Genomic DNA, 10,438 nt, shown 5'->3' on the forward strand with positions numbered 1-10,438 from the left:
CTAGCAACACTTGCGCATTCGATTCATTAGCGCAAATACTTTTATCATTGATGATTGATTGGGATATCAATATGCATAATGAGTTAATTATACCGGTTGCAGAATTACTCTTATTCATAAAAGAAAATGATTTCAAAGCCCCTGCTAGAAAACTTCGTAATGAAGTTCTGCTTTATTTACATAAACAAAACGCTGAATCGAATAAAAACGCCCTCAATATCTGTGCATTTCAAATGTCACTTTGAGCAGAGTATAGATTTGAAATTTCTTCCAATATTTATAAACGTGTTTGATGAAGATCGTAATTTAACTAATATAAGTAATTTTATTTCAATTCCTGATAAAACTTGTAATGAATTTAAGGCTCACATGGAAGCACATGTTTTCTGTAACAATGTATTATTTGTGGATTGTCAAAAATCCGATTCAATGAATTCTTATAAGGATATCACCATTAACGATATTCAATAAGAAGTTGTGCTTTGCGATAATCTCTTCAAATTACGGGGTGTCGTCCATTTTGATTTACCAATGCGAAAGAATGAAATTGGACATTATATTTCATTCTTAGCAAGAACGAATGGAAAGTGGGAAGTGTTTGATGACTTGCGGAAAAAACCTTCACGAACATTCAAAAATATTAACTCTGTTCTGCTCATATATACTAGAAATTTATAAAGTAAAGAAGATTTTCAAATTTCCGTAAGTTACATTTCAAAGTTAATAGTAACACTTTGAGCTTATTTTCGTTCAAATAATAAATCTCTGTTCCTTTGATTCACTCAATAAAGGTGAATCAGTGATTTTTTTTCTTTTTTCTTTTTTTAATGTTTCTATTATTATTTATATTATCAGGTTTTATTGTTATATTAGTTTCTTTTATTTTTAATTTTATTTTAGTTATGATTACTCCAGAGCAAGTCAAATAATTTTACTGATATACAATCACCTTAAAATCTTTCGTATACTTTAGTATAAAGAACCATTGAATGACATTAGCGAATCACTCTATCCTTCTACCTCATATTTTTAGTGTAGCTCAATTAATTTACTGTTTTAGTTATCAGGAACTAGTTAATTTTAGCATTAAGTTATTGTAATCCTCATCGTAGTTCTACTTTAGTATAATAGTTATTTGTAAGTGCTTTTTAGCTTTAGGATTTAATTATATTTTAACAGATTGAAATAAATAAGTTTATTGAACCAAAAATTTTTTTATCTTTATTTATAAAACAAGTTTCTTCCCACGTACGTATAACATACCATCACCACAGGAGAACGGCTGATCAGATCTACGTCGTCTATATATCGTTGAGTCTGTCTTCACCCAAACGATTTTGGATTTTTACGTAAAATCTTCGGCGCTGATGAATATTGGAAATCCAAAGCACTTTGCTAATTTCATCAAAACCAGCGAGGTACGTTGCATGTGACATACCAGTTCTGATTGGAGATGATCTAACGTAAATTTCTATGCTTTGAACATATAAATCGAGAAACTTTTTTCTAACAACTCGATATGAAAAACTAGATGATATATTTGGTGGAAAAATTTCAAAGGAATTCTATAAGTTCAAATAAAAATTTCACCATAAACTAGCGAGGTACGTTGCATGTGACATATCAATTCTGATTGGGGATGATCTAACGTAAATTTATATGCTTTGAACATATAAATCGAGAAGCTTTTTTCTAACAACTCGATATGAAAAACTGGATGATATATTTGGTGGAAAAATTTCATAGAAGTTCTATAAGTTCAAATAAAAATTTCACCATAAACTAGCGAGGTACGTTGCATGTGACATACCAATTCTGATTGGGGATGATCTAACGTAAATTTCTATGCTCTGAACATATAAATCGAGAAGCTTTTTTCTAACAACTCGATATGAAAAACTAGATTTGGTGGAAAAAATTCATAGAAATTCTATAAGTTCAAATAAAAATTTCACCATAAACTAGCAAGGTACGTTGCATGTGACATATCAATTCTGATTGGGGATGATCTAACGTAAATTTATATGCTTTGAACATATAAATCGAGAAGCTTTTTTCTAACAACTCGATATGAAAAACTAGATGATATATTTGGTGGAAAAATTTCATAGAAATTCTATAAGTTCAAATAAAAATTTCACCATAAACTAGCGAGGTACGTTGCATGTGACATACCAATTCTGATTGGGGATGATCTAACGTAAATTTCTATGCTTTGAACATATAAATCGAGAAGCTTTTTTCTAACAACTCGATATGAAAAACTAGATTTGGTGGAAAAAATTCATAGAAATTCTATAAGTTCAAATAAAAATTTCACCATAAACTAGCAAGGTACGTTGTATGTGACATATCAATTCTGATTGGGGATGATCTAACGTAAATTTCTATGTCTAGAACATTAAAATCGATGAGCTTTTTACTAACAACTCAGTATGGAAAACTAGATGGTATATTTGATGAAAAAATTTCATAGAAATTCTATAAGTTCAAATACAAATTTCACCAAAAACTAACGAGGTACGTTACATGTGACATACCAATTTTGATTGGGGAGGATCTAACGTAAATTTCTATTTCTAGAACATTAAAATCGATGAGCTTTCTTCTACCAAATCTGTATGGAAAACTAGATGGTTTATTTGATGAAAAATTTTCATAGAAATTCCATAAGTTCAAATTAAAATTTCACCAAAAACTAACGAGGTACGTTGCATGTGACATACCAATTCTGATTGGGGATGATCTAACGTAAATTTCTATGTCTAGCACATAAAAATCGATGAGCTTTTTTCCAACAACTCAGTATGGAAAACTAGATGGTATATTCGATGAAAAAATTTCAGAGATTCTCCATTAGTTCAAATAAAAATTTCACCAAAAACTAACGAGGTACGTTGCATGTGACATACCAATTCTGATTAGGGGTGATCTAACGTATATTTCTATGTCTAGAACATAGAAATCGATGGGCTTTTTTCTAACAACTCAGTATGGAAAACTAGATGGTATATTTGATGAAAAAATTTCATAGAAATTCCATAAGTTCAAATAAAACTTTCACCAAAAACTAACGAGGTACGTTGCATGTGACTTACCAATTTGTGATTGGGGATGATCCAACGTAAATTTCTATGTCTAGAACATAAAAATCGATGAGCTTTTTTCTAACAACTCAGTATGGAAAACTAGATGGTATATTTGATGAAAAAAATTCATAGAAATTCCATAAGTTTAAATAAAAATTTCACCAAAAACTAACGATGTACGTTGCATGTGGCATACCAATTCTGATTGGGGATGATCTAACGTAAATTTCTATGTCTAGAACATAAAAATCGATGAGGTTTTTTCCAACAACTCAGTATGGATAACTAGATCGTATATTTGATGAAAAAATTTCATAGAAATTCCATAAGTTCAAATACAAATTTCACCTAAAACTAACGAGGTACGTTGCATGTGACATACCAATTCTGATTGGGGATGATCTAACGTAAATTTCTATGCCTCGAACATAAAAATAGATGAGCTTTTTTCTAACAACTCAGTATGAGATACTAGATGGTATATTTGATGAAAAATTTCATAGAAATTCCATAAGTTCAAATAAAACTTTCACCAAAAACTAACGAGGTACGTTGCATGTGACATACCAATTCTGATTGGGGATGATCTAACGTAAATTTCTATGCCTCGAACATAAAAATTGATGAGCTTTTTTCTAACATCTCAGTATGAAATACTAGGTGGTTTATTTGATGGAAATATTTCATGAAAAATCTATAAGTTCGCATACACATTTCAGCCAAAACTAGGAAGGTACGTTGTACGTGACATACCAATTCTGTTTGCGGATAATCTATCGTAAGTTTTCCAGCTTCGAATGTGCAGTTCAATGAGCTTTTCTTGAATGTATCATATAAATACCAATTGGTCTTCAGAATGAAATTGTAATGTCGAAACGGGTCTCTAAAAAGATTTTTCGGCGAATTCGGAGATATTGTACAGAACAGGATGAAAATCATTAGAATTGATATAATCTAACGTCTTGTGAGTGTGTCGATTAAAAAAATTACAAATTAGATTAATTCAATTGCCTCATTGAAATATTTCAAGAGTACAACATATTTTAATCATGAATACTGTTACTTTCACTTAAGTATAGACATATATACATGAAATCCGGTTAGAATTCGACAAGGAATCCGGATCTGTTGCCATATAATGCATATGAAGATTTTTCTGAATTTTTAATAAGAGAAGTATATTAATTTTTGAAGTAAGTTACAAAACCCACACATTTTCTTAAAGTACAATTTTGGTACATTCGATATTTGCTATTTCGGTGTTTCTGTGTCAAGCCGTTAAGAAGTTATGGACGATCAAAATTTACTCCAGCGCGCACTTAAAAAGTTATTTAACTCCGAAACTATTGAGGTACGTTAAAAATCCCTGGAGGTACGCTATGGTACGTTGCATAAGCTTTCCAAAAAGCATAATATGGTTCAGATCGATAAACTTTGCCCCGCTGGATAGATTGACGTGCTTTTTACTGCACCAACATCGCGTGCATCATTAGATGACGCTTGCCTCGAAATTTTATTGCTCCTGACAATGTGTCGTGTTTTGCAAGGCTCGAGCCTGCCTTCCTCTTCTTCTTCCTCATCACACACCATGCGAAGCGTCCAATTTATGATGCGGAAAGAAAAACACACGATAAGAATAACGCGAAAATCGAACAGAAAAACCAAACGACGATATCCAAGTTGGATTACCACTGGTGGGGTCCAATCTCAGATCGAAGCGCAGCGAAAGCAAAGTGAACTGGATTACTCAACAATCCAATGCCGATTGAAAGTATGCCTCAGCGAGATCCACTTTTTATACTCTAGGCAAGTATTCCCCTTCATTCTTCTACTTTTCCTTTGTTCACGGAGACTTTAAATCCTACGATTTCCCCTTCGTTGGTCGTCGAGCACACAAAAGGACAGAACAAATGTATGGGAAAATAGAAACGCTTAAAGTTTTCATGAATTTTAACCATTTACACACCAGGGGATTCTAATGTATAGCATATTAAACAAATCTTAGGGAATTTCCGATTCGTTTTAAAAATAATTCCGTTCGCGGCAAAAATAGTTATTAACGTTAACTTTATTTCATAAAAACGTGACCTGTTTTCTGATTTGACACCCTTAATGAAAGACGTAGTTCTACGTCAAAAAAACTTACCTCCGAATAGCTTTGTTTCCTGGAGAGGAACGACGACTGCGAAGTACGCACATTACAGTTCCTAGAAATGAAAATAATCAAGGTTACACATGCTATGAAGTAAAATGTACAAATCTTTAGTAGGGATGTGTATTGCATAAGGCATCCGTTTTACAAAGTTTTGGTAATATGTACAAAAATGTGTACATTTTACCAATGTTTCAACTACTAAAGATTTGGTAGCTGCATTTACTAATGTTTTCCTCCAGTGTAATAATTACTACACATACACTGAAGTCGCTTTTTGCGCGGTTCTATCTAATGGCGGGTTTACATTAGGGAGATCTATAGCTATAGATGGATTTATTCACGTGAAAATAGGTGTAAACGGGTGAGAATAAATATGATACACTTATTCGAGGTATATATAACTTGAATAAATTCAGCATATTTAAACGCTTGTGAATTTCTCACTGGTTAGAAATCACTGAAGTTGGATGCAGTTCTACTTAAGGTGAATAAATTCACCGAAAATATGAATATATTCATTATAGAAGTTCACGCTAGTGTAAACGGTTGATGCGATTTCTATAAATCTCATATTTCTTCACATGAAAATATCACTAGTCTAAACCCACCCTAACGCGGCTTCTTTTACGTGCACTGGAGAAAAACTTTAATAAATGCAGCTACCAAATATTTAGTAGTCGAAACATTTGTAAAATGTACACATTTTTCATAAACATTACCAAAACATTGTTAAACTGATGTCAGATGCAATGTACATCCCTTCCAATGATTCGTACATTTTACTTCATAGCATGTGTAACCTTAAGTATTTTCATTTCTGTGTGCAACTGTGTGTGTGCAACCGCCTTTTCTCTAATTCGTAAACATTCGGTTTTTATTATGATTCATTTTACCTAAATATTTTCCTTTTTCAGCCTAAAATCGAAGAAATCCATAGCAAAGGTTTAACGCAGCCGGAAGCGTTTAGATAAACTAAACAACAGAGGCCAAAAACGGCGGATGTCACCGTGCACAGTTGATTGATGATCCGATTGTTGTTTGATTTTTCTCCTTATTCTATTATCCGCAGATCGCAACCAACAGCAGCAATGGACCGCCTTTCGATCGATTCGTTGTTCCAGGAAACGGTGGATATCAGTTGGGCCAATCGTACCGTCAGCAGCGAGGAAACCAACACCAACCGTTTTACACTGAGCAATCAACAGCTACCGATTCGGACAACATCGACTCGGATGAGAAGCAGCAGCAACAGCGCAGATTGTCGGTGTTATTCCAGTCATATGCTGTCTGCAGCAAAAACTCCACTTGCTGATGAACAATATGGTACGGCGAAAGTTTCACAATATCAAACACATCGTCCCGACAGCATTAATTCTACAGCAGTACTTGGCGACGGCACCTAGCGAAAACCATCACCATCCCTACCACCGACTGCAGCCCACTAATCCAAGGATCGGAGGGAAAGCGATTTCCTCCACAAATCACGACTTCACGGAGCTCAACAACAGAAAATCCGCGTCAGAGGATGATGGAGAGAGTCAGTTTGCGTGGTGAATTTGCTTCCAGGCGCTTCGTTGCTGGATCGGTACATGCTGCCTCCGCGCGAATTTGGAACGTCACATCAAGCAGTAACATCTTTAACTCTGGTCATATTGTTAGCGCGGAGGAAATCGGCAATCAAAAATCCTCCAAAGGAAAGAAGTAGACAAAGGTAAAGATCCATTGGCGAAGGCGGTCAATAGTGGCAATAATGAAGACGATTTGGTGTCGGTATCGAAACCGGTCGACAGCGCTACGAACCTTGGCTATTCTGGATAAATTTCGTAGTTAGATATTTGAAAGATGTTCGGAATATTATTAATAACAAGGGTTTCCTTCCGGCAGATTTGATGTTTCGCTGTCACAAGATAAAACGTCGAGCAGGTGCTGCTGACTTCCGGCTCGGCGTTCGAGAGTAACAACTCCGACACAGAGATCCAAATCCATCGTCGACACGGCAGAAAAAAAATCGTCTAAAGCCTAGCGCAAAACCGAGTCAATTGCCCCTACTGGCATATTCTCCTCGGACAACAACATCAACATAGGATCGGAAAACAAAGTCCTCTGCGAAGATTGCGATCTCGTCGAAGGTATTGCCCGTGACAGATTCCACCGCGAAGAAGTATTTTTTCCGATATCGAACTCTAAGAGCCCCCGCAGACTGCAGACTGATTTGTGGGCCGATAGTTTGGTTGGCTTCTCAATCAGTACGGAGAGGTATGCATGTGCGCACAATACGCCGATTCAGTTGGGTCGATTTTTGCACCAGAAGGCCGACCCGACCAAACTGTTGGTTGACAGAAAGTCTGTAGTATGCGGGGGCTCTAAGGGAGAGTTATTGGAAAAACATAATCACAACCAATGTGCAGCGGTTCTAAGCTAACATGTGACTGAGTGGAGAATTTCATATCAAATTTAAAGAACAAGTACTAGCAATTTTTATCCACAATGATCAATCCGCATATGACTAAACTGAGAGATTTTTTCACTATGCAGCTTCCATTGGGATTTCTAGTAAAAATAAGTATATGCTCAATTATTTTTAAAATATTTAAGGGGCTTAAAATGCAAGGGGTGTAAGTGACTTGGTCGATTTCTCTTTATCGACTTTCTCTTTTGATCATAGCTTAACTGCAAACATATTCCCAGCTTCTTCTGTAGGAGCATTGAACCACTGCGACCATTAGTTTGATCTATTGTGGTGCACTCCAGTTTACCAGCAGTTTACCATATTCCCAGCTTATTTGACAATGTGGACGATAGGTCAGAACCTCAATTATCGGTTTCTATAGCAAAATCAAATTGGAACGTTTTTGTGCGCTGAGTTGTTCACGAAAGAAAAAGTCGATGAAGAGAAATCGATCAAATCACTTACACCCCTTGCATTCTAAGCCCCTCATTTGGTACTGTGTTCCGCAACTCGTTCTATTTTGTAAAAATAACGCTGTTTCATGTGTTGAACGCGGTTATCATATTTGGCAACGTATTCGAATAAGAGACACTCGTGATCAGTGTGAGCCACATATAAGAAAGCGAAGAGCTTACAACATGCACTATCAAGGGTTACAGTTTCGATGTCCCGTTCGAGTACGTACGACGTGGTGTCAATTTCCGGCGTCAAATCATCTTCGAAGATGAGATCGAATTGATGCAGTTTGCGATCCAGCAAAATTTCGCAAGTGTCCGAAAAAGCATACTTTTGAGTGTTGCTAAAACCCTGCACGAAAAGCTTTTCAATATTTTATAAAAATAGGAATAGAATAAGAATATTAATAAGAATAAAAATATTTGAAATAAAAATTATATTGAACCAATAGAGGGCCAACAAATCAGCCATTACTAAAGCCGAAATTGAGCCAACACTGGACTTACAAACCATAGTTTTGTTTGACATTTGTGTCTACCTATTTTTTTTCGTAGAATGTACCAATGATTAGGGGCTGTCCACATATCACGTGGACAGAAAAAGCATGATTTTAGACACCCCCCTCCCCCTCCATGGACAAGCGTGGACATTCCTTATACCCCTCCCACTGTTGTCCACGTGGACATTCCTCCGGTTTTGAGGAAAAAATCAAGAAATACAATTTTTTTCGTTTAAATTTCATTTCATGTTTGTTTCTATTTTCTATTCCATATGTTTATTGATAAAGAGTATAGCCTTACCAATGGTAACGATTTGTCTTGAAATCTTCGATTTTTTTAACGTTGTCCGGGAGCTCATTATTTTCTTCCGAATTCCATTTACGCTATCTCCATATCCAATTTAAAATATCGATTGTGAGCTTATTCTCGAGCATTTTTATTAAAGCTGGCTGGCTATTTGAGTTTTCAAAAAATCAGACAATGAAACCCAGCAAACATTAAATCGCATAACAAGCGTATATATAACATCATATGCCCTAAAATTTGGTTGGCATATAATGCGCCTAACTGGCATATGCATGCAAAAGTGGAGGCCATATACATACATTGCAAATGCTTACCGAATTTGTTTGGATGAATATGCAACTTTGACCGGCTATAATAGCGATTATGTTGGAATTGAATTACGATCTAATATGAATGTATTCATGAATTATCAAAGCACCAAATACTACTTTTGCCATACACATATACGATTTATTACAGACATAGAAAAAAACAAGCAAAATATTTTCGTGAAATGTTTATTATAGCCTCACGAATTGCCATTTTTATATATGAGTATTTATGTTTGTAGAAATAATAATTATTTGATTGACTTGTGTTGGGAGTGGAATATGAATGTTTAAAATGGCACAGATTGATGTTTGGTGAAAACTGCTCCGATTTGGGTTCGAACTCCGGTCGTCTAGATTATCATCCACCAGCTATCTCGCGCGGCTATCTGAAATTTAATTCAACAGCGGTTAAAACTTTCGAGTGCATCAGCATTTCATTGACATTTCAATATGATGTAAACTGTTCTTTCTTAGGATCTAATATGATTTACTGTTTCATGATTTTCTTCAGCATGCAACACGATTTACTACAGTACTGAATCGATTTAAATTATACGCTTATACGACACACAAACTGCATCAGCGTAATATACGCATATGATGCGGATTAAATATATTTTACGACAATGTACATCATAAAATTGATGTTTATTATACCGAATTGCGACTTAATTTGATAATGGTATATAAAATCGAGTTTTTTACATTTTATGCTATTTCAAATATACACGACACATACTTTTATTGATATTATATGCGATTATGATTCATTCGGATTTCTTGTAAGACTTGGCACGTGCAAAATTATACGATTTAATATTTGCTGGGAATCATTCACTTTGTTTGAAAACAGAATTCTCTCGTCTAAACATCAATGACTTTCGCTTTTACAGGTTCGGTAGTGCCTGATGACTATAATGAACCTAGTAAAAACAAAACATCTGCAGTATCATCGTAATCGATGATTCCTTGACCTACAACCCTTAATTGCTGAATCATGCTCAATATTGTCTTGAAAAATTCGTGCCCATTCTAAGGAAAAAACCAAAAGCATATTTTTGTAGATATATATGCACTATTTTATCCTGAATATTTCAGCATCCTTCATGCAATTTGAGAATTCCATCCTCTCAGAACTTATGCTATGCAGTAAGTTTAAGTTCTTACAAGAA

General features: G+C 35.0%; 1 long non-coding RNA gene across 3 annotated transcripts; it reads left to right on the forward strand.

Moving 5' to 3' along the window:
• The first annotated feature begins 5,915 nt into the window (after positions 1-5,915).
• LOC129774887 (uncharacterized) lies at positions 5,916-8,597 on the forward strand. 3 transcript variants are annotated; one of them, XR_008742800.1, is made up of 3 exons: positions 5,916-6,103; positions 6,159-7,070; positions 7,129-8,597. It is a non-coding gene; the product is annotated as an uncharacterized LOC129774887 (long non-coding RNA). The 3 variants fall into 3 exon arrangements; XR_008742802.1 differs by having other exon boundaries at positions 6,159-7,067; XR_008742801.1 differs by having other exon boundaries at positions 5,918-6,103; positions 6,159-6,955.
• The last annotated feature ends 1,841 nt before the right edge of the window (positions 8,598-10,438 follow it).

This window comes from Toxorhynchites rutilus, chromosome 1 (genome assembly GCF_029784135.1).
Source record: "Toxorhynchites rutilus septentrionalis strain SRP chromosome 1, ASM2978413v1, whole genome shotgun sequence".
Lineage (NCBI taxonomy): Eukaryota > Metazoa > Arthropoda > Insecta > Diptera > Culicidae > Toxorhynchites > Toxorhynchites rutilus.